Raw genomic sequence first — 24,433 nt, forward strand, 5'->3', positions numbered from 1 at the left:
CAGACAGAAATGGTTTAGTAACATCCCAGTCAATCCAATATGGAAAAGAATATTCTAGTTCAAAAAAGGAAAAAGCATGACATATATAGTGCTTCTATTTAGATACCACAGTCTCTGAAATTTTCTGTAACAAGGACAACACCAAAATAAGCATGCTTTTGGTGTATATATAGATAAACCCTAAAACTCAATGAGCAGTGTTATTGTCAAGTGTAATTAAGTTATTCAGGCTTGGACCATATGGAATATAGTTATAATTGCTGTAATTTTTTTCCTAAAAATTCTATCATCTACGTCATTTTGGAGGCTGTTTCTATTAACTGATATTTTTTTGTTCATTATGGGTCATTTCCAAGTTCTTTGCATATTTTAATTTTTTATTAAATGTCAGACTTGAATTATATGTTGTCAAGTGCCAATATCATTGTTCACTTTTAAATATTCTTGAGCTTTACTCTGGGTTGCAGTTATCTGGAAAGAATTTGACCCTTCAAAGTGTTCCTTTTAAGCTTGGTGAAGTAAGATCAGAGTAGCCTTTAAATGTAAGGCTAAATATTCCCACTGTCTACCTAATAGTTTCCCTAATGTCTTTAGTATATTACGAGTTTTATTATCCTCTGGCTGGTGGGAATATGAACTATTTTTAGCTCTGTGTGAGTTCAGGAGATTGTTCAGTCTGCCCTTTTCTGGGGCTTTAGGTGGTTTCCTCACATGTAGGTGCCCATCAGCACCCAGGTGAAAACCCTAGGGAATTCCTGCTAATCTCTCCCTGTTTCTCTCTCTCTCCCTGTTCCACTTTCTCTCTCTGTGTGTCTTTCTATCTGCTCCGTGGCCTGGAAACACTGCTGGCAGTAAGCTAGGAAATTCTGGGGCTAACTTTGCTTGTTTCCCTTCGCTCAGAGATCAATTTCTCTTGCTGCCTGTCATTCAATGTCTAAAAGCTGTTGTTTCACCTATTTAGACTGGTGTTTTAGTTGTGGAAGGGTGGAGTGTGGATTTGGTTCTGGTTACCTGGCTTGGTATATTTTAAATATTCCAAAAATAAAAAATGAAACAATTGAAAGACTTTGGTGCTTACAATAAATTATGAGAGACTACCTTGTGCTCAAAATGATATCTGGAATCATTTAGGTGTTCCGTAGGTCCTGTAGCAGAATGTGGATCTCTTCTGGATCCCAGTGCTATCTATTCACAGCAAGAATTGATGTTCCAAAAATCTGTTGTCCTACACATTAAATTTCAGAGGAGAAATAAACCAAAGAAACAATTTTAAGACCAGAAGGTGTGGAAGGCTATTAACTATATTTGGGACCAAAATAGTATGTAAGTTTATACATGTACACACATGTACATATTTTGTTTTAAATGGTGTTATAACTGATAACATGATAAAGTATTTGGGTGTAATAGATGTTATAATTGATTGTTTTCTTGGCAAAATTAATGTTAATTTGATACATCTTATTTCGAATCTCGTGTTAAAAATCTTTCTAATATTTTATTTGTTTACCTGATAAAGTTCATTGTAATTCATTATTTTTCATAAATCTTTGATTCTAGCAGTATTTCTTGAACATCAATAATAACTCTACTAATGTGCATGTGGCTAGTGTAGTATAATTCAGGCTTAATTGTCAACACATTGATGAGATAAAAGATAGTCAGCATCTGGGAGAATGGACACAGACATATTCCTGGATAAAGGCTGGCATATAGTCAAGGGAATATTCCAGGACAGCCAGTTGGAAAGTTGTTGGCTAGTGAGAATTTGACATCCAAGAATCCAACAGAATGCAACAGTTGACTTACAGGTGGAGAGATGATTTGGCAGTAAACAGAAAGATGTTCCAGATTCAGGAAGAATGTGGTCTTTGGGAGGTCTGAGTGTAAGTAACACAGGTAGACTTGTAGCAATTAGAGCTTTTGTCTCTGAAAAAGATGGAGTAGGAGGGATAGGTAAGGCTCTATTCTTCAAGAAACTGTAGGAATAAGAGGAGGGAACCCAGATAAAAAATAAGGGGTTAATATCCACAATATGTAAGGAACACACACAATTCAATAGAAAAACCCAAACAATCCAATTAAAAAATGGCCAGAGGATCTAAATAGACATTTTTCCAAAGAAGACATACAACTAGCCAACAAATGCATGAAAAGGTGCTCAACATCACTAATCATCAGGGAAATTCAAATCAAAACCACAATAGACACCACCTCACACCTGCCAGAATGACTAGTATTAAAAATATAAGACACAACAAGTGTTGGCAAGGATGTGAAGAAAAGGGAATCCTGGTGCACTTTTGGTGGAAATGAAAATTTGTGCAGTCATTAAGGAAAGGAACATGGAGTTTCCTCAAAAAAATTGAAAATATAGCTACCAAATAATACTTCAATTCTACTTGTGGGTACTTATCCAAAGAAAACAAGAACACTAAGTTGAAAAAACATATTCCCCCCATTTTTATTGCAGCATTATTTATAATAGCCAAGACTGTAAATGAGCTAAATGTCCAGTGACAGATGAATGGATAAAGAAAATGTGACATTTAAATGCAATGGAATATTGTTTATCCATAAAAGAGAAGGAAATCATGCCATTGGCAACAACATGGGTGGACCCTAAGGGCATTGGACTAAGTGAAATAAATCAGACAGAGAAAGGCAAATACTGATTGAATTTACATGTGGATTCTAAAAGAAAAAAACAACTAAAAAACACTGAACTCATTGATACAGAGAACGGATTGATAGTTGTCAGAGATGGGGGGTATATGTGTATGAAATGGGTGAAGGTGATCAAAGATGCAAATTTCCAGTTATGAAATAAGTCCTGGGGATGTAGTATACAGCATGGTGACTATAGTCAAGAATACTGTATTGTACATTTGAAAATTGCTGAGAGAGTGAATCCTAAAAGTTTTAGAAAGAAAAAAAAGTTGTAACTATATTTCATGATGGATATAAACTAGACTTTTGTGACCATTTAGCAAAATATACCCTTACATCAAGTTATTTTATTGTAGGCCTAAAACTCAGGTACACCTAAAACATATATGTCAATTATAACTCAATTAATAAAATAAAGAGTGAAAATGCCTAGTAGTATTAGAAAGTTAATTGATTAAAGAGGTACTTGCTAACAAGGCTGAGGATGTGGTTCCCCCCAGGACTTAGCCTAAGGCTCTGGTGCTGACCCTCTTAGTTTTAAGTGAGCTCAAACCTGAACATGTCAATGACTTTCAACACAAATGTGAGAGTCTTTAGAGGTAGTGAGCCAATGGGGATTGTTGCAATGTTGGAGAATGTGCTGAATGTATCACTTCCAGACCCTTTAAATCAACTCAGTGTAACTTCAAACATATATTGTAAGCATTAAAAAGCATCAGAAAGAAAGAATTCATACCTTTTCTGAAAGCATGAATGGAACTGGAGAGTATTATGCTAAGTGAAATAAGCCAGGCAGTGAAAGACAAATACCATATGACCTCACTTAATACAGGAACCTAATGAACAAAACAAACAAATGAGCGAAATAGAACCAGAAGAGTGGAGAAGGTGGTAAAGAAGGGGAAGGGTTTAGTCAAGGAACTAGTGTAAATGACCCATGGACATGGACCACAGGGTGGAGACTGACTGTGTGAGAGGGGATTAGGTGGGCAGGGCAGGGGAGAGCAATGGGGGAAAGATGGGACAACTGTAAGAGAACAACAATTAAAGAAAAAAAACGATGTCATAGGTATGTTACGCTGGGAATGAATTCCTCTAACCTCCTCACAATAGTCTTCGGTATTAGCTCTCTTTATGTTTCTAGACTTTAAATCCTTCCACTACATCCAGTATACATGCTCAGGTTTTCTTAATTTTTTAAATTTTTATTTTAGGAAGAGGGGAAGGGAAGGAGAAAGAGATGGGAAGGGAAGGTGAAAAAGAGGGGGAGAAATATCAATGTGTGAGAGAAATTGGTTGCCTTTTGTATGACATGGCCCACAACCCAGGCATGTGACCTGGTGGGGAATCGAACCAGCGATTTGCAGGCCGGTGCCCAATCCACTGAGCCACACTAGTTAGGGCTGTTTGCTTGTTTGTTTAGCTTTTGACATTTGCCAACTTACTCTTGATTACTCTCTTCTTTGGACCAGTCCTTCCAAACTTGTTGGGGCTCCTTCCAGGACATGGCTTTGGAAATTCGCTCTCCCATCCTTTGCATGGTGTAGACCTTATATGCCAACAAGGGGTCACTCACACAGGACTGACTGGTGTGTATCTTTCAACCACTTGATCAGCAGTTCTTACCCTGAGTTATAGCCTAGAAGTGACTTGTTTGAATAGATCCCTGATAGAAATTTGTTGTTTGTTTGTTTAGTTAATTCAACTCTTATGAGCCAGGGCCCTGGCTTAGCTGCAAAAATGAGTAGTAAGCCTCAGACTCCACAATTCGGAAGCTTGACTTTCTAGAGTGAGAGGCACTTAGGTAGCAGATAATTAATACATTAGGCTGTGAAAAATTCTATGAGGAAATCCACAGTGACCTTGCTGAGAAGAGGGGACATTTAACCCAGCCTGGGGTGAAGGGAAGGGTAGAAAGCACAGGCATGAGTTGTTTTCTCATTTGTTTCTTTTTCTTAACAAAAAAAGGTACAGAACATTTTCATCAGATGGGATTTTACCATATGATCATAATAAGTATAATAATGGACTCAAATATAGAGCCATCTACAAAATACTTTAAATGGGCAATTTTCATCATACTGCTCTCAGAGTGTGGTTAGAACCTACTTTCAGGGATTATTGACCATTTATCGTTCTGTACATAATTTCTAGCTCTGTGATTTAGCTGTATTCACCTCTGAGCATTGGTGTCTACATGTGTGATTATAAATAATAGTTACTATGCAAGTGTCTCAATTATCAATTTATTGTCTCTCAGTTTCAGATGCATCCTTTAATATATGCTCTGTGATAATGGCATTCTTCAAGTGTGTCTCATTTAGATTAATCACAAGGTCAAGTTTTCTTTCGTTAGGGCACTGGAAGGGCATTGGGGAGAAAGAGGTTCTTCGTGATTTCTGGTTTGGGTTGGGAGATCAGTAGTGTGGGTGTGAGGACTTTGGTGGAACCTGCCCCGTTCACAAGCCCAGGATGAGGTCCCTCTGTGATTTTGCAGCTCTGTTGACAATAGCCTATATGCAGTCCTCTCAACATGGAACCCAGAGCTCTGGGCAGCCTGCGTGTAAGTAGTAGTTTCTTCTGTCAGTTCTGCTGCATTCCTCTCATTCCAAGGCCTCTGCCCCCAATGCTCCCAGGCCCCACTGCTCACCAGGTGACCAATTGCTGAGCAGCTGCTCCCTGCCTCCAGCCTGGTGGGTGGCTAGCTGTTTGCCCAGCAACTCCAGACCAGTTCAACCTCTGGCAATTCAACAAACTCCTCTGCTGTCTTGTGGCTGAACTACACTCCCTTCAACAAGGTCTGACCCCCTTTTAAATTTGTCCTTCCTTAGGTACTCTCTTGTTGCCTCAGGATACTAGTCGGCGTTTTCGCTTATCTTATAGTTATTCTTTTCTCTTAATTTAATTATTCTTTATATTAATTTCCCCTGTTTAAACCACTGAGTAGTTTCTATCTCCTGATTGGAACCAGGCTGCTATTGCAATAAATTCATAAAGATTACATAAAACAACATTTGGCACAATAAATAATAGCAATCATAGCTGATCTTGTTTCTTCTTCCCTCTCTCCTTATAACCCAAAGTTCACTAGTAAGAATGTGTGCGTATTTGTGAGGTTTTTTTTCTGTGTGTGTGTGTGTGTGTGTGTGTGTGTGTGTGTGAGAGAGAGAGAGATTCTGTGTTTACACAATGTGAGTTCTGATTCTTCTCATTCAGTTTGCTACACTATCACTTATTACTAGAAATGTAGATTTTAGAGCTGGAAGGAAGCTTTTAGATCATCCAGTACAACTGCACATAAAAAAAAAATGACTAACAAGAAGACTACAATTTTTGCTAAGGGTCACACAGTATATTCTGGGTAGAATCTGTATGAGAAGGTATCTATCTTGAGGACGAATCTAGGGTTGTCTTTAGTGCTGGAATTTGTTCTTTCTACTAGTTTAAAATATGGAATGATCTAGATGGCTGTAATAACATCCCAGGGCTGCCATAACAAATCACCACAAACTGGTGGTTTAAAACAACAGAAATTTATTCTCTCAGTTCTGGAGGCCAGAAATTCAAAATGTGGCAGGGCTGGCTTCCTCTGGAGGCTCTAGGAGAGAATTGTTCCTTACCTCTTCCAGATCCTGGTGGCTCTCTGCGTTTCAGGACTTGTGGCTGCATCACTGCCTTTGTCTTCATATTGAATTCTTTCTATGTATCTGATTTTTCCTCTTTGTGTCTCTTGTAAGGACACTTGTTATTGGATTTAGGGCCACCTGGTTAATCCAATATGATCTCCTCATCTCAAGGTCCTTAACTTAATTACATCTGCAAAGACTCCTTTTCCAAATAAGGTAATATACACAGCTCTCAGGAATAAGGACATAAACATACCTATTTCTGTGGTCACCATTCAGCCCTCTACAATTTTTGAATAGATGTATATTTGTAAAGTGCTGTGATATATTACTCTATTATCTCAGAGATATTTTACCAATAGATATTAATTTCATAGGCATATGACTTACCAGAGTGGCTTGCTTAGGTTTTGTAATAACAGTCATGCTATGTGAACTTCACTTGGGGAACATTTAGTCTTTTCACTGTTAGGCATTATAACCAACTGTTTCATGTCTTGACAGGCTGATCCTAATGCAAACTCTAGAAGAGTGAGTAGAATTTTGGCAGGTGTGAAGATATGACATGGACATTTCAGACACAGGACATCAAGCGTAAGGGCACAGGACAGTGGAAAGGCTGGTGGACAAATTTCAGTATGCTATAATATTAACATGAGTGGTTTGAGAGTAGTGTGTATTCAGTACATAGCACAGAGTAGGTGCCCCATGAAAGTGTCAAATGAATGACTGGTAGAACAGATTCCTCAAGGAGTTCACTAGATGGCACTCTTTTGTTTTTGGCAGAGTCTTCATAATAAGTGGCACAATACTTGGAATTACTGCTGAATTTTTGTGTTTCCTCCAGATATATGGTGTAAATAGGTACAACCTGAGGCAATGTAGCCTTTCTGCCTCTGTGGATGATTCAGGGAATTCTAGGAATGAGGATTTTCAAGAGGCATGGAAAACAGAATAACTGAGATTCCTAATGTGTGATAGTCTGGAATTTTTTTGCCTTGGTAAATTCATGATCCTTCCATTTTAGTTCTTTATTTAAAGTTTTATACTCCTGGGGAATGATTGTAAAATAAAATTTGTATATCTTGCATTTGTTTGAAACTCGTTTACTGAATCTATTAGAATTAAAACTTATTTTACTTCCATTTAGGAAAGAGGAATGTTAAAAAATAAGTTTCTATAACCTCAAAGCCATAAAATAGAAAATATTACAGGAAAGGATTTTTCAAATATATAAATAATAACTTTTAATTGTAGTAATAAATTCAATGTGTCCTGGAAATAGCTGAAATATATAAAACCCATTAATAAAATTATAGCATATACTGAGTCACATTTTAATTTTGAAATATACAGCTTCTCAAGTCAGTTCATCAGACATTATTTATGCTATTGATTTTGACATCTTTGAAGAGATATTGGCAGGTATTTTAATAACATATGCAATGAAGTGACAATTAAAATCTAAAATTCTCTGGAATAATTATAATTCAATTATTCCTATTAGTACTACAGGGCACATTTTGTTGTTGCCTCTTAATAAAACAAGAAACATTGTCCTTATGTGTCCTTTTCAAATTTTCCACTTACTTAAAAATTGAAAAATTAATTAGAAAAATATGTTTAAATTATAATACAAACTTGCAGTTCAGTAAAATTACATTTTGTTACAGAATTCTAAAAGGAAATTGGCAGCAAAGTTTCATAAGACTCACAGATGAGCTATCCAATATTCTCCTAATTGAGAATTCAAAAACAAAGTTAGAGAAAAATGATAAACAACAAAGTAAGCAAGTAAAAACAAAGAAAAATTCTGTGAATAGTATTTCTATTAGATGCAAGATTATGCATTAAGTTCATTACATGTAGTAGAATATAATAAGCATTGGTGAAAGGAGATAAATTAACAAATAAAATATACAAAGTTTTTTTCTTTATCTTTTTATTGTTTGCCTTAGAGCAAATTTTCTAGCTGGATTGCTAACTTGTTTGGAAATGCTGTTGAGATGATATACTGACGACTACTTTGAAAAGTAGCTTTTTGGGTAATACACCTGATTTCCTCACTTCTTACATGCTGAGTTATGGCCTTGGCTTATTCTCTTCTTGAGGTTTGGAATGTTGGCCCTGATTTCCAGGTGAATTCTTCAAGACTCAGTTTGAAGGTCACCTTCTTTTAAAACTCTCCCCTCACTTCCTCCCTTTCTTCTCCCATCCCATCAAAGCAGATCACTTGCAGTGCAGGCAAAGGCTAATGCTCACCAACTTTCAGCCTCTCTCCTTTTTACTAGGTGCCCACTAAATTGTTTCTGAGCTCCTTTCAGTTGAGGAGGACCATTTTGACTTGATAGCCAGTTGAATACAGATGGAGGAGTAAAAGCTACTTCTGTGCTTACTTCATAAGAAACTCTTACCCATAAGCTTTACTCTTTCTTGCCCTTCTAATCCTGGAGACCATTTATTACAGATGGTGGTGCTACAAGGTGGGAAGAGCCTGTATCTCTGAGGTTGGCCCCAGTCAAGCCAGATACCCTACTTCTTTTCTCCCTCATACCCTTCATCCAATGAATTTTAAGTACCATTTATTCTGTCTCCTAAGTCTGTATATATATATATATATATATATATATATATATATATATATATATATATATATATATATCAATTTTTGCCCATCTTGATGATCACCACCTTAGTCTATACTACCAGCCTCTCTCCTTAGGCCAGTGAAATCACCTTTTGAACTGGTCCCTGTGGAGCAGAGACTGTTCCATGACATGGTCCCTGTCTGTCCTGCAAACTGGACCTAGATAGAGGTTGCTTTCTGCAACCCCCACGCCCCAACCCCTTAGAGACATCAAGAAAGGCTTTCTAGATCTTGACTTGAGCTAAAGTCTTACAGGTTGAGGAATCATTTCAGGCAGTGGGATCAATATAGCTGTACATGGGAGACAGAGAGACAGAACACTTTGTGTGTTGGGGGTGGGTGTGCTTGAGAGGACTATAATCAAGCATATGTTTTTCTAAAGCTTAATTACAAGGTAAGGAATGGAGACAAATATGACCAATTTAGAAAGGGTTTTGCATGTCATGACAAGGTGTTCAGATTTTATAGGTACAAAATGAGGCAATCATGAAAAGAAATGCCATGATCATATCTGCATTCAGATAGGTAACCCTGGCTATTGTGTGAAGGAAGGATTAAAGAGCAAAAGAACAGAGGTATTTCATTTAAGTATCGTTAGGCTAATTTATCCTATGAGGTTAAGACCAATCTAATTCATATATTCATGAATGAAGCAATAGCAATACAAATGAAAACAACAACAACAAACTCTATGGGGCTAGACACAACACAATCTAATTCTCTCATGTTTCATAGTTTGTTTATATAAACTGCATCTAAAGATTTTGAGATTTTAGATTCTTGACATGCATTTGAAGTTCCCAAGGTAAGAATAAGGAAGCTATCAAATGATTTTTTAAAAACCTTGAAAAATAAGATCATTATAAAGAGAAATTGTTCCACACAGAAAAGAAGATTTAAAAAAAATAAGGTGTTTCTGAAAATAACCAACAAAGGAGAATTCAAAAGGTGCTGGGAGCCTATCATATGAGCCAGCTTAACAGAGGGGCTGCACTAAATTAATGTAGTATCTGGACATTTGGGCCACAGGATTGGAAGTTTCTATTTGAACAGATTTCTGTTTGTGAAAGATCTCCAGTATCACCAAATAATAGATTAAGATCCAGCCAATGCTTTAAAACCAGAGGATCAGAAGTAGTTATTATAGACAAAGGTCTATTTTTATTACATTTTTCATGCATAAAATGATGAACATAGAGATAGCTCATATTTAAAATTCTACAAGGAAATTGTACTACTATATTTGGATGGCAAATTGTTTTCTATTGATTAGTGTTTCTGGGACTCAGACAAGTAGAGTGACAAGGTGAGAGTGCACAGTCTCAAGCTTTAAGGGCTAAGACTGAGTTTCTGCAGATAATATTCAATAGCTTTCTGCATGGTAATAGTTACTCTATTATAAAAGTGATGTTCTTGAGAATATATTCAAAAGAAGAAAAATTGGTTAACTATTTCTCCAACTTGTGCCCAAACTACAATTATAGGTCTATATTGCCTGCCAGGCTGTTATGAATGCTAGAATCTTAGGATAGAGTAGAGCTTCTAGGGAGTCTGTCCTTGCTTGCTCTATAGAGTCAGAGGCCTTGAGCAACCTTTCTCTGAAGATACTGTTGAAAGTAAATAGAGGTAGAAGATTTTAAGTAAAAAGTCATATTCGTTCAAAACTGATGTTTTAAAAATTCTGCTATGTCCAGCCATTCTACTTTTACTGTTTTTTAATCTTTGTTGAAATCAGAATCACTTGAAGAGCTTGTTGACTAAATATCTCTGAGCTCTACCCCAAAATTATTGAGTCAGATAGTATGGGGTGCTTTGTGGAATGTAAAGTAAGCAAACTTATTTTCATGTGTGAATTATGGTGAGTTTTAAAACTGATAGCCGCACTCTCTTGCCTTCTTCCCACTAACACACATTTACTTTTTAAATTTTGTTGATGCAGTTCAGGGGGGAGGAAATACCAATATAAGTTGGTATAGTCAAATATTTATTAATCATGGAAGTTACTGTTAATTAATTTCAAGGATTTAGTTTTCCAATAAAGAAGAAATAGTCAAAGTAATTTTGGATCTTTGCAATGATTATTATCTGAAGTGTGCTCTTTTTAAAAAGTTAGATCTCAAGTGGGAGGAGATATATCTTTGGACTGGACCTACAAGGAAGCAAAGGAAAAAATTGAGATTTGTAAAGTAAACAAAATTTGAAATTACTGACACAGACATTTGGGAATCAGGAGAAGAAAATGTCAAAGATTACTAGGTCTTTTGATTGTGACTGTTTTCTGTGATAAAGGGAGCCTGTAGTATTTCCTGAACACAACAGACTTCTGAGACTCTAGGACCCATCATAGTTGATTAATGATAATCAAATTCCTTTATTTTTTAAGGAGAAAAATTCTTTGACTCAAGGACTATATTACTATTTTATATTCCACAATAATTATCTGAAAATTGATTAATAGATTAGCTTTTTTCAAAAATAATTTCTTTATTTCTATTTAGCAAAGAAAATGAGATGAATTAAAGATTGTTATTGATTGTGTAGCAATTCTTTGTTAGGATTTATTTTTCTTTCGTATTTTAGAGATCCTCCCCCAAATGAGTAAATACAAACCAAAAAAAAAAATTTTAAAGTACAAAATTAGGCCTTTTTTGGTGTGACTCAGTTGTTTGGGTGTCGTTCCTAAAAGCGAAAGGTTGCTGATTCAATCTCCGGTCATGGCACATGCCTGGGCTATGGGTTTGGTCCCCGGTTGGGGCGCATATATATGAGAAGCAATCTATTGACATCTCTCCCTCACATCTATGTTTCTCCCTCTTTTTCTTCCTCCCTCTGTCTAAGAATAAATAATAAATAAATAAATAAATAAATAAAAAAATTTTTTAATTCACAAAATTAGCAATTGTGGATCTCATTTACTTACTTTCATCTGATGACCACATTTGAAGGTGGAAATAAATTTTATAAAAATTTCTGTTCCTCAGTGTATGTTCCTTGGACAAAATCATATTTGTGTGATGTTTATAAGTTGGAGGAAATTGATTAACTATCAAAAGAGGTTAAAAAAGGAAATGACACTTTCTAGAACACTCTGTCATGGCCTGTGGATTGTAGAACATCAAGCCTGCTTTCACAATGAAAACTTTCATTTCCTGTATCAAAAAAATAGACCATGATACAATGACTCCAGAGAAAAGCTTATAAAAAATAGAAGTGTTTTCCTAAATGACTTCCAATGATCTTATAAGAAAATATAATATAAAATAAGAAATGAAACTTTTCATAATCACAAATAAATTTTTATTTTCATATGCTTTACTAATAACTCACTCTAATATGTGCAGAAGTTTAACAATCATATATTTGTATTTCTCCATACAGCTTACAAAGAGAAAGTAGATTTTAAAAAATGAGGTAATTGAACAAATAGGTAACAGCCATCTACATTTAAACAGTGTGGCAAATCTCACAGTCTCACTGTGTGATGTCCACTTTCTTCATTTCTTAAGTAATTAACAAGATCATTCCACCTTAGCACATTCTGTAGTACATTGGTTCACCCACTGCCTTCCCTGGTAACCATTTGCCACTCTCTCGACTGGCCTAATTATATGGTCAATAACTGTCATGCACCTATCTCCTTGGAGGTATAGTAGGGGATTTACATTTGTAGTAGTTCAAGCCTCTGATAATGCAAACAGCAGGACAACAGTATTAACAGCATGGAGGAAAAGAATAATGAAAAAATGTGGAGAGTCAAGAGACAGGAAGGAAGTATTTAGGTTGAAGGAACAGATGAGCTTAGGAGACTCAGTCAAAGGGACAACTGAAGGAATAAGAAGAAACATGGAATGACCAGCGCTAAAGAAGGTGAAAGCTTGAGTTCTCACTGTCTTTTTTTCTTATCTGATACGACAATATCAATCTGTCCCCAGAAATGCCCTAGCCTTTGGCAATTGGTGTGTGTGTGTGTGTGTGTGTGTGTGTGTGTGTGTGTGTGTGTGTGTGTGTGTTCTGGTGGAACCTCAGCTTACTTTTTTTCCCCCATTTTAAAAAACTGTTGTTCTATTACAGTTGTCCCATCTTTCCCCCATTGCTCTCCCCTGCCCCGCCCACCTCCTCCTCTCCCATAGTCATTCCCTACCTTGTTGTGCGTGTCCATGGGTCATTTATACTAGTTCCTTCTTTCCTCTCTTCTCCCCCGTTCCTCTGGTCACTGCCAGTTTGTCCCTTGTTTCCATGCCTCTGGTTCTATTTCGCTTGTTTGTTTGTTTGTTTTGTTTATTAGGTTCCTGTATTAGGTGAACTCATGAGGTACTTTTCTTTCACCACCTGGCTTACTTCACTTAGCATAATACTCTCCAGTTTCATCCATGTTGTCGCAAAAGATAGGAGTTCTTTCTGCTGCATAGTATTCTATCGTGTAGATGTACCACAGTTTTTCTGATCCACTCATTCACTGATGGGCACTTAGGCTGTTTCCAGCATTTGGCTATTGTAAATAGTGCTGCTATGAACATAGGGGTGCATAGATTCTCCTGAATTGGTATTTCATGATTTTTAGAGTATAACCCTAGCAATGGAATTGCTGGATCAAAAGGCAGTTCCATTTTTTGTTTTTTGAAGAAATTCCACATTCTTTTCCACAGTGGCTTCATCAGTCTGCATGCCCACCAACAATGCACTAGGGTTCCCTTTTCTCCATATCCCTTGCCAGCACTAATTGTTTGTTGATTTGTTAATGATGGCCATTCTGACTGGTGTGAAGTGGTATCTCATTGTGGTTTTTATTTGCATTTCTCTGATGGCTAGTGATGTTGAGCGTTCTTTCACATGCCTATGGGCCCTCTGTATGCCTTGCTTGGAGAAGTGTCTGTTCAGGTCCTTAGCCCATTTTTGTTTCCAGGAATTGCCTGCAGGCATATCTCTTGTCTGGAACAAGTATTCAGGTAAAGGGTTCCTCAACTTGACTATTGTCATCAGATTTGTCTTAGCAAATTCCATCTTCTTTTGGCTTACTCATTTCCCAACCAACTTTCAAAATGGCAGAAGAAATAAGCCTAGACTCTTCAAACTGAGGTCCACATATTCCCAGGGCTTTTGAAGTTTTAGGGTGAAATATAGTACAGCATCAACTCTACTTTGGAAGGAGGAAGTTAAAAATTAATTATAGATTCATTAGTTTGTCAAATAAAAATGTATGTTTTTACATAATGTATAATCATACTATAATATAGGATAAAGTGTTTGCATAAATTTTATGACAAAACAGAAAACTTTAAAACCTGTAAATGAGTACAATTTAAATTGAGAGTTCAAAAGGCTAAAACTAAGAGAAAAAAAAGAATTGGAAAGAGAATGGTACACTATGAAACAAAACTTAAAGTTGAAAAATAAGTACCCAATAGAGGCTAAAAGAGTATGGAAAAACATATTAAAAACAGGCAAATGGTATTAGTCCTTAGCAGAAGTTAAGTTTTGCTATCATTTGATTTTTATTAGTTTTGCTTATAATATATTTTATTAAAACTAGTTTTGTGTTTTTATTTTTTTTCTGTATGCTGCTTTTTTTCGTATTATATTTAGCCATTTTCTCAATATCTAATCAGAGTTTTACTTTTATCTTTCTTCTCTTTTACCGATTAATTTTGTATGTTTGTATCATCTTGTTTATTTTCATTTCCTAAATGCTTTGGTATATAGAGATAGAAATAAGTTTGTATTTAGCCAAGTTGCTAATTTCACTTATTGGTTATAGTAGTTCGTAGGTTCTTTTGAATTTTCTACATATACAACATGGGATAATAACAATTTTTTTCAAATTCGTAGGGTTTACATTTTTTTCATGACCTTATTGCACTGACCAGTACTTTAATTATAATATTGAAATAAGTGGCAAGAGCAGGCATTCTCTATATCATGTCAATTCTTTGACATTTTTTGAAATTTGTTAATGTTGAAGTCAATATAACATGTGTGTTTGAGAAAAATACAAGTATTAAGGGCAGTGTTCAAAATATCTCAATTAAGACCAACTTTCTAATTGTGAGCAAGTTCTCTGTATCTTTTTATTTTAATTGTTTATTTTTTATCTTCACTTGAGGATATGCTTACTGATTTTAGAGAGAAAGAAAGGTAGGGAGTAAGAGAGGAAGAGAAACATCAATGTGAGAGAGAAACATCAATGTGAGAGAGAAACATCAACTGGTTGACTCCCTTATGTGCCCAGACCGGTAATCTTACACATCCTGACCAGGAACCCAACCCCCCAACCTAGACATATGCGGTGACAGGAAATGGAACTCATGACCTTTCAGTTTGCAGGACAATGCCCAACCAACTGACCAATAAAGGCAAGTTTTCTCTATCGATCATTTAATATGTGCTTGTTTTATGGGTGAATGAGAAAGATGTACTAATTCCTCCAACTAATTTTAGATTTGCTTATATTTTTCTTTTTCAGTCTTTAGTCATTTTTTCATTATTTATGTCTTGATGAATTATAATATACATAAATTTATAATTACCACTTATATCTTTATAGATTGCATTTTTTATCATCATGAAATATATTTCTTTAAATCTACTAAAGATCCTTGCCTTAAAGACTACTTTGTCTGAAATTAACATAGAGACACCAGGATTTTTTTTATTTCTGCTTTCTATTTGCATCTTTTTTTCACTTAAAACTTAGTCTGGCACATTTTGTATTTTATTTAGAATATTTAGCTCTTGTAATTCAAATGTAATCACAGTTATATTTGAATTTAAATCTACTATCTGTTTAATCCACCTATTCTGCTCTTTTTCATCTTTTTTTTTGTTTTCCTCCTTCTTTTGCTGTTCTTCAAATCAAATACTTTTATCATTCATTTTTTCCAATTCATTAGCATGTTTGTCATATATTTTAAAATTTTGTTTTAGTGGTTACTTAGATACTTTAAAATGATCAGAGTATCATAAAAAATAGTAATTTATTGCTTTTAAAACAATGCAAAAATCTTAGCTCATTTTAACTCTTTTAAACCCTCTCTCACCTTTTGGGCTGTCATATATTTTCATTCCATGTGTAATTTAAATCATGCAGCTCTTGATAACATTGTTAAATAGACAATGTGTTGGTTTAGATTTACATACTCACATGTTTAGTTCTCTCCTCCATTGAACCAAGCTTTCACTCGAGTTCATTGTTCTTTAGTAGGAAAAATTGACTTGCATCTTTCTTTCAGAAAAGTTCTGTTGTAGAACTTTATCAGTTTTGTTTTCATTTTTAAGAACAATTTTTTTTGCAGAATATAAAATTACTAAGTTACTTTTTATTCCTTTAAAGATATTATTCTATTTTCTTCAGGTTTTTATCATTTCTGATGAGAAGTTAGGTTTCAATATTATTGTTGCTCATTTGAAGATAATATGCCATTTTTGTTTGGCTACTTTAAAGTTTTCTTTCTTCTTCTTCTTCCTCTTTTTTTTTTGTCTTTGACTTTAATCAGTTTAATTATAATGCACCTATATGTCCTATGTATGTCTATTGATCGGTGCATGTTGGGATTTGTAGAGATTCTTGAATTTGCAGGTTGATTAATTTCATCATTTTGAAATTTTTTGGTCATTATCTTTTTATATATTGCTTCTGCCATCATTCCCTGTCTCCTGTCCTTCTGAGATTTCAATTGTATATTTTGATTAACTTTTTATAGATTTGATTTGATTTGATTTTGTAATAGATTCCAATGTTAGGGTGAAATTCTTTATCTTTTCATTTATTTTATGAGCATTTTAATTATAGTTATTTTAAAGTTCTTGTCTGATAAATTCAGTATTTTGGTCACCTGGGCATCTATTTTTATTACTTTAAAAAAAATATCCTGGCCATGAACATTTTTTCTTTTCTCCTCATATTCTTAAATCATTGATTGAAAGTTAAATAATGTGTACAAAAAATATTAGAGATATTTTGAGGTTTTGGCTGCTGTTTTATTCATCCAGAGAGGATATACTTCACTTCTCACAGGCAGAGTGTGGAAACCTGGACTAGAATTGATCCAGTTTTTTGAGATTTGCTCTATTTCCAATTTATTCTTACTCCTAAAATGCTCCTTTTTTTTTGCTCTTCCCTGAAAAGCTTGGCTGTTTATCGGAAGCAGGCTTTCCCACTCCTTGGTAGGCTCTGAAGTCTTAATTTTTGTCTCTCTAGTTTTACGATTTTTGCAAGAGCTCTGCGCATCTTTCCAGACTCCTCGACGCTACTTTCTGCACAGCTTCTCAGACTCCAGTTCCTGCGATGCTTACAAGGAAATGTATTTCTTGAGGGGAAACATGGTGCCGAGTACTGGGCTCCCCTTCATGTGTTCTGTTTCTCTCTGGAATAATGTTCCTATGAGTCCTGCCTGCCGTGATAAGCCCTGAACTTCTTTTGCCTCCACAGTCTTGGGAGACTGCCAAAAGCTTATCTCAGGTTGTTATCTGTTAGCAATCTCTTCTGCTTTTCTTTCTTCAGCTTTAACGATCAGCAAATGTCTCGAGAAGAAAATTGCTGCAGAATATAATGCTTACTTCAATGTGTTTCTCTTCTTTCTGGAATTCTAGTTTCTCAGGTCCAATTTCCTTTTGTATCTCAACTGATGCCTTCTAATAGATGTTTGTGTGTCTTTCTCTAAATTTTCTAACTGTTCTTGCTGGGCATGTTGGTCAACACCAGCTATTCCAACAAATTGGAAATCTTTATTATATACTTTTTAATTATATTTTCAATTCTAAAATTTTTATTTGATTCTTCTTTATGCTGTTTATTATTATTATTTTGCTGAGAATTTCTATTTTTTCTTTTATTTGAAGAGTGTTCAAAATTGTTCATTGAAACATTTTTTTATAATAGCTACTTTAAAATTCTGATAAGTTCATTTCAATATCTATGCCATCTTGGCATTTTGTCTTTCCTCCTTCAATTTGATATTTTCTTGGTCCTTGGTATAAGAAGTTACTTTTTACTGTATTTGGATCAGTTAGTAAATAATCCCTAGCTGGGATGGTAGTAGGGTTCTGCTCAAACACATAATCTCTGCAGGAGGGAGTGAGATGCTGCCTTGTTGTGCCCAGGGCAGGATGCCAGTCAGGCTTTGCACACACACACACACACACACACCTCCATGTCTTGGCCACTAGGATGCAGAGGGAATCTGGTCTCTGTGCATAGTCCTGATGGAAGCTGTCACAGATGATGAAGTGGGGAAGGCACAGTGTTTCTACTGGAGTGTGTCTGGTGCTGTCCAAAAAGTTATGCTATGCATGGCCATGCTCTTCCAAGTTCTTTGATAAAGAGACCAGGCTTATTTCATTTTGTTTTGTTTGCTTGCTTTTGTATTTTGTCTGTACTTACTGTTCTTTCCAGCTAGTGAAATTCTCCAGTGCCTAAAATGGGATATAGAGGAGGAATTAAAAAAACAATACTGGCCAGATTATTTCTTGAGCACCAAGGTCCCTAGGTAAGCTGCCTTCTTTTCTTCACCTTTCAGAATTTTCTGATATTTGTTTCATGTATTTCATCCAGGGTTTTCAGGTGTATGAAGCAGAGAGGAATAGGATAAGAAGCATCTATTCCATCTGATCTGGAAATGGAAATCCTCATTATCTTTTAATATTTATTAATTTAAACATTATTTTACAAATTTTTTTTTGCCTGTAGTTTTATACAGTATGAAAATCTTACAGCAATCATACTCCTGGGTGGAAAGGAGCAGTTAGGACAAGGACAGAATCTTGTACAAATCACTTGTATTCCAGCATGTCAGCTCATGCCCACAGAACTGTACTCTTGGTGACCAGCATTCTTTTATTTATAAAGTGAGGTCCACTCTCCTTATTTTTCTGAATATAAAATAAATCTTTGTTCATTAATGTAAAAATGTTAAATTTCTATAATTTTATTTAAAGATTTAAAGTAGTTTCAGATCCCAAAATCTGAGCATAAAAATATTTTTACTTTGGTATATTTTATTACATTATTTAAAAATTATTTAATAATTTTTTATTCTAGTATATAATCTTTTAGAGTTCTCATTAGAATTTAAACATGTTTACATCTTTTATTAAAATTAAACAACCACAACAAATCCTACACTTCACATGCTTCTTTAGCTACTACTACCTATCTCTTACTTCACCGGCCAGCCAATTCATCAAAATGTTTCCATCTCCTCTTTATCATGGGGCATTTCCCAAGCTTCTGCTGCCTGCTGCTCTCCAGACAATGCTGACTCTGACCTCTATGCTCACCAATGGCCTCTATGTTTCTAAATGCAATGGGCACTTTCTGGCCATTACCTTGCTTGATCTCCGACCAGCACTGGATTACCATCTGTCATTTCCTCCCCTGCTTCCTTTTCTATTTTAAACAAAAGCAACATGTCTATTTTTTTTCAAGATGATTTTTTAATCCTTTTTCTCTTTTTACTATATGAGAAATACAAACTCATCCAAAACATTCAAATGATACTTAAAAGAACACTAAAATTTACTTTCCTTACCAACTCTCACTGAACCTTTCCAGAGGTGGACATGGTTGTTACTGCTTATAAGTTCAGAAAATAGAAGCTTTATGTGTGATATGATAATATTTTGATATACTTAAAGTCTATTTCTAATTCATGGTGATTTTTTTACTGCCCTTTAAAAATCCCCCTTAAGACAATGTTAGCCACTGTCTTATGAGAGTTAAAGAAAAAAGAGAATTAAATAATCATTCCCCAAATTTTTAACTTTCAAAAGAGACTATTGAGTTTTTAAGAAAATAAGATTTTGAATTTTGAATTCATGTTGTTTGAGTTTTAACCTCTCTAACCTCCTTTAGTTGTTTTCAATCTCATATAAACGATGTCCCTGTCAATAGAAGTGTGTCATTCAGAAACAGTGTCATCTGATAACTTCATTCACACTCATATCCAGACCCCAGTCATTACAACCCTGTCCATTGTGTTTCCTAGACATCACTAGGTCCATCTAGTTTTTCCTATCTTGTTTACCATCACCCTAGCTAATCTACTAGTATCTTTTCTGGAATTCTAATTATTATAGACACTATTCTTGTATATCTACACCCACATTTTTCCATCCTTCATCTGTGTGACTCACCTCAAACAGACTTCCACATTTGCAACTAGAATGTTCTTTTACAGTGCAAGTATTACTTTATGCTTCCCCTTTAAAACTAGTCAGAACTTTTTTATTGCTTTAAAAATGGAGGGGAAAAAAAGTCTGAATCATAGTTTACAAAGCCCTGTCCGTTGTGCTCTGGTTTTAACTCTCCAGCCTCATTTTTCATTCTCAAGCCTACAGTCTCAGCTGTTGCCACACCGACCTCTTACTTGCTCCCTTGCACTCTCTTCCTTCCGATATAGCAATTTTTTTTAGTATAAAATTACATTATTCTTAAATAAAAATAATTGTGTAGCCTATTTTACAATATTTATTCAATGCTTGCTTTTCCCTCTAGTTTAATGTATTGGTTAATGCTCCTAGAACACTGCTCCATAACAGCAGAGAAAGTGGTGTGGTCATCTCCCTTGGTTTTCTAATGTGTTAGTAACTGGCATCCTGACTTAGATGTATAAGAGAGACTGGGAGAGAGAGAGAGAGAGGAAAGAGGATTTCCATCATTCTCTGCCAAGAATGGTTTATTGTGCCTAAACTATTTGTGCAAACCATATAGTAAGCACTAGGCAAAGTGTGACTATGTCTCCAACAAAAATCCTAGACACTGAGTCTCTAATAAGCATCCTGGTAGACATTTCTTTCATGTTGTTTTATCTCGTTCCTGTAAAAAGTAAGCACATCCTGTGTGCCTCCATTGAGAGAGGACTCTTGGACGTTTGCGCCTGTTTTCTTCTGAACTTCACTCCATGCACATTTATTGTTCCTTTGCTGATTTTTACTTTATATCCTTTCACTGTAATAAATCATAACTATGAGTACATACAGCTGTATGCTGAGTCCTGTGAGATATACTTGTTCTCCTGGTGACTCCATGAAAACTGGAATGGTCTTGGAGACTCTCACACACACACATACAAACACACATGCCTGCATAGATACAAACACATATAAATATCCATGCATATTTACGTATGTATTATGTTAAAGAATCACTTGTCGTTAAGTATTTTATAAACATTTTGATTCAATAATATCCACTGTTCTATTAACTTTTTTATCATCTATTGATATGACTATACAATTTTTCTCTTTTGACTTACTAATATATTTTATAAATCGATAGTCTTATCATCAAGTCACTCTGTTTTTCCTGAAATGCTCTCTATCCCTGATTTCTGTGACAGTAGACTATACAATAGTCCCTCTCTATATCGTGGTTCACTTATCGTGGCCTCACTGTATTGTGGGATTTTAAAAAATATATTTAATTATTTATCACTGATTTTTCACTATATCAGGGGATTTTGCGATACTGTATACGTATGTTGTTAAACTTACATAGGTTTAAGAATGTAGAATAAATGTAAGGTTCCTACTTTGCGGGGGGGTCTAGAATGTAATACCCATGATAAGTGAGGGAATACTGTATTTACTAGATTTACCCTACCCTTTGATAGCTATTTCTAAGTCTCTTTTTTGCATGCACTTCTCTTTCTTTGCTTGTCCTTGATATATTTTCATTTTATCCTAAGCTTTATGTATTTTCTCATTCTTTATAACATTCCCAGATTCTCTCATACACACTCATGATCTGAAGTATGGTCTATATGCTCAAGGCTTTTGAAATCCTGCCCCCAGCAGCTCAAACCCCTTCATGAATTTCAAATGCTTATATTGATTTTCCTCCTGAGCATCACCCCTCTGTGTCCCATTGGCACTTCAAGTTCAACATGTTTAAAACAGCTTATTATCATTCTCTCACTTGCTTTTCTGTTTTCAATCTCAGTTAATATCACTAAGAGATAAATCTGAGCTTCATTCTTGATTCCTTTCCCCCACCCATCTGACACAAATGATCATTTTCTGAGTCCACCTGACTGTAAACATCTTTCAAGTTCTTCTAGTTTGCTCCCTCCACTGTACTATCTCTAGTGTAGCCACTTCATATCTACTGATATTACTCATGTGGTCTCCTGGTTGGTTTCCCTGACTGCAGCTGGATTGCCCACCAGCCAATAGTTTATCTACACTGAAGTTATGGATTTACAGCTTGCATGTATGATTATTTCTCTCCTCAAACTTACTGTTGTTATCCATTGACACTCAGAAGACTACTAAGTTCTTACTGTGGCTTGAAAAGCTCTTCTTATTCTTTTATCCCTTAAGCTGCACCACTTTATACAACCCTTAAAAACACAGATTCCAATACTAACCATTATGAACTATTTTCTTGAGAATACATTAATTGGACATGCTTTCTTGACTTTCCTCTGAGTTTGGATTGAACTCTGTCAGGATGCTCGCCTGGCATGTGCACATTTACATTTTAGCATGCTTCCATAGATTTGAATTGCCTTTATTCTCAACTAATTTATAAGATCTATGATTGTAGAGACTATGTGTCTCTTGTTGCCACTTAATGGTGAGTGCTCAACAAATAGGTATTTAGTGAATAAATGAATGAATTATACTGTAAACATAGTTCTGAAACTTGCTTTATTTATTTATATATTACCCTCAGCATGCCTACATTCCCATAGGTCCTTCGTTGAGAAGCTACTCTCTAATTAACTCTGGATTAGGGACAATGATAACAGCCATGTCTAGAAACAAGCGGAAACATGCTTCAATGTTCCTTTGGCAGCAATGGGATTAATGGAAATGCTGTGGGGAGAAAAGAAGGGATGCAATGAGAGAGGGGATAGACCAGCAGTTTCCAAAAGTCAGCCAGATCCTAATGGCTGGTTTTTTCCATGCTAGTTTTGCTTCACAGGTAGCTATGTAAGGAGGGAAAATTTCCCCTACCTTGAAATAACTTTTCTTTGAAGTGAGAAAAGGAGAAAATTTAAGCAATCTGTATGGTCATTTAAAATTCTACAAAACCCCTTTAGAAGTTGAATAAATTCAATGTAGTTTAATTAATTAACACTATATTTGCTGCTTATTCAAAATGTTTTTCTTTTTATATTAAACTATTTCTATAATATGCATTTTGTACTTTAAAATAGTTGTGTGCATTTTAAATGGTTTCTTCAGGGTATATTCTTAGAAATGACATTCTGAATCAAACATATGATGTTTTTTAAAAGGCTATTGATGAATATAGCCAAATTCTCTACGTTACTTTCTGGAAATGTTCTTCTAATTAATACCTCTATTAGAATGGGCTTGATTCTCAAGCTTTTCCTTTATTTAAAAGAGGTAGACCCAGAGTTAAAGCTGGGACATGAGTCAGTCCCCTTGAGCGGGGGAGTGCAGTGATCTGAGCAAGGGGGAGTGCAGATTTAAAAAATGCAGACCAGCAGAGCACTGCTCAGTCCTTTGACTCTGATCTGCGGTTATACCAGTGGCATCATCAGGCCTCTGCCTCCTTTCTGGGTAAGCTCGAGGTCCCATCTGAACAGATTTCCTACAGCAGCTCCCCACTCCTGGTGGCCAGATGGGAATTCCAGACTGGGGTTGTTTTCCAGTACACTGACACAGAGGCCAAGTTGATTGGTGCTGAGGCTGCCACAGTGGGTGTGGCTGGTTTAGGGCTTAGAATTGGGGCAGTATTTGGCATTTTGATCATTGGCTATGCCAGAAACCTGTCTCTCAAGCAGCAGCTCTTCTGCTTTGCCGTTGGGCTTTGCAATGTCTGAGGCCATGGGGATTTTCTGTTTCATGGTTTCCTTCCTCATCCTCTTCACCATGTGACACTATGTGGAGGTCACCCACCCATCCCTGCTACTCTGACTCCAGGCCATGCCCAATGCTGGAATATGTGATGCTTTACCAATAAACACATTTCTCTAGAATCTAACACACAAACAAACAGAACAAAAGAGGTAAACCCTTTTGGAAGAGATAGTCCTGGGCTATTAAGTCAAGCTGGCTGCTCACACTCAGAGAGTTTTGCATTTTCTGCCTAGCCTGACCCCTCTGCCTCTCCCATCCTGCATACATCATGGCTCTGTGGGTGGCAAAATAAGGGTACTCATCTCAACTTCTGAAAGCTATAGCACAGAAGAACTAGCTGACTCCTGGTATGGTAATAATAATATTGGCATTACTATTTCTATTCCTATTTGCTTTTGGCACAAATGACAGCCAGTTCTGGAAAAGCTGAACATGTTTTCCACTGCCAACATGTTCTACTAATGATCACTGCAAAAATGCCAGCTGTAGATACAGAGGGAATTTTTTAAAAATTTTCTTGCCTTCAGGAACAAGAAAAAATACTAAATGAATGCATATCAGAAGCCAGTTACTTAGAGGTCCTTCTGTTTCTGGGTTCATACCTTCTACCCAAAGTTTCCACACTGTACTACTGCTCAAGATGAAATTCCCCCATTTGCTCTCT

The 24,433-nt window shown here is 35.7% G+C and overlaps 1 pseudogene; it reads left to right on the plus strand.

The window, feature by feature from the left end:
* Positions 1-23,382: 23,382 nt before the first annotated feature.
* LOC150007293 (ATP synthase F(0) complex subunit C1, mitochondrial pseudogene) lies at positions 23,383-23,787 on the plus strand (annotated as a pseudogene).
* Positions 23,788-24,433: the final 646 nt, after the last annotated feature.

Source organism: Furipterus horrens, unplaced genomic scaffold (assembly GCF_987537825.1).
Source record: "Furipterus horrens unplaced genomic scaffold, mFurHor1.1.pri manual_scaffold_6, whole genome shotgun sequence".
Lineage (NCBI taxonomy): Eukaryota > Metazoa > Chordata > Mammalia > Chiroptera > Furipteridae > Furipterus > Furipterus horrens.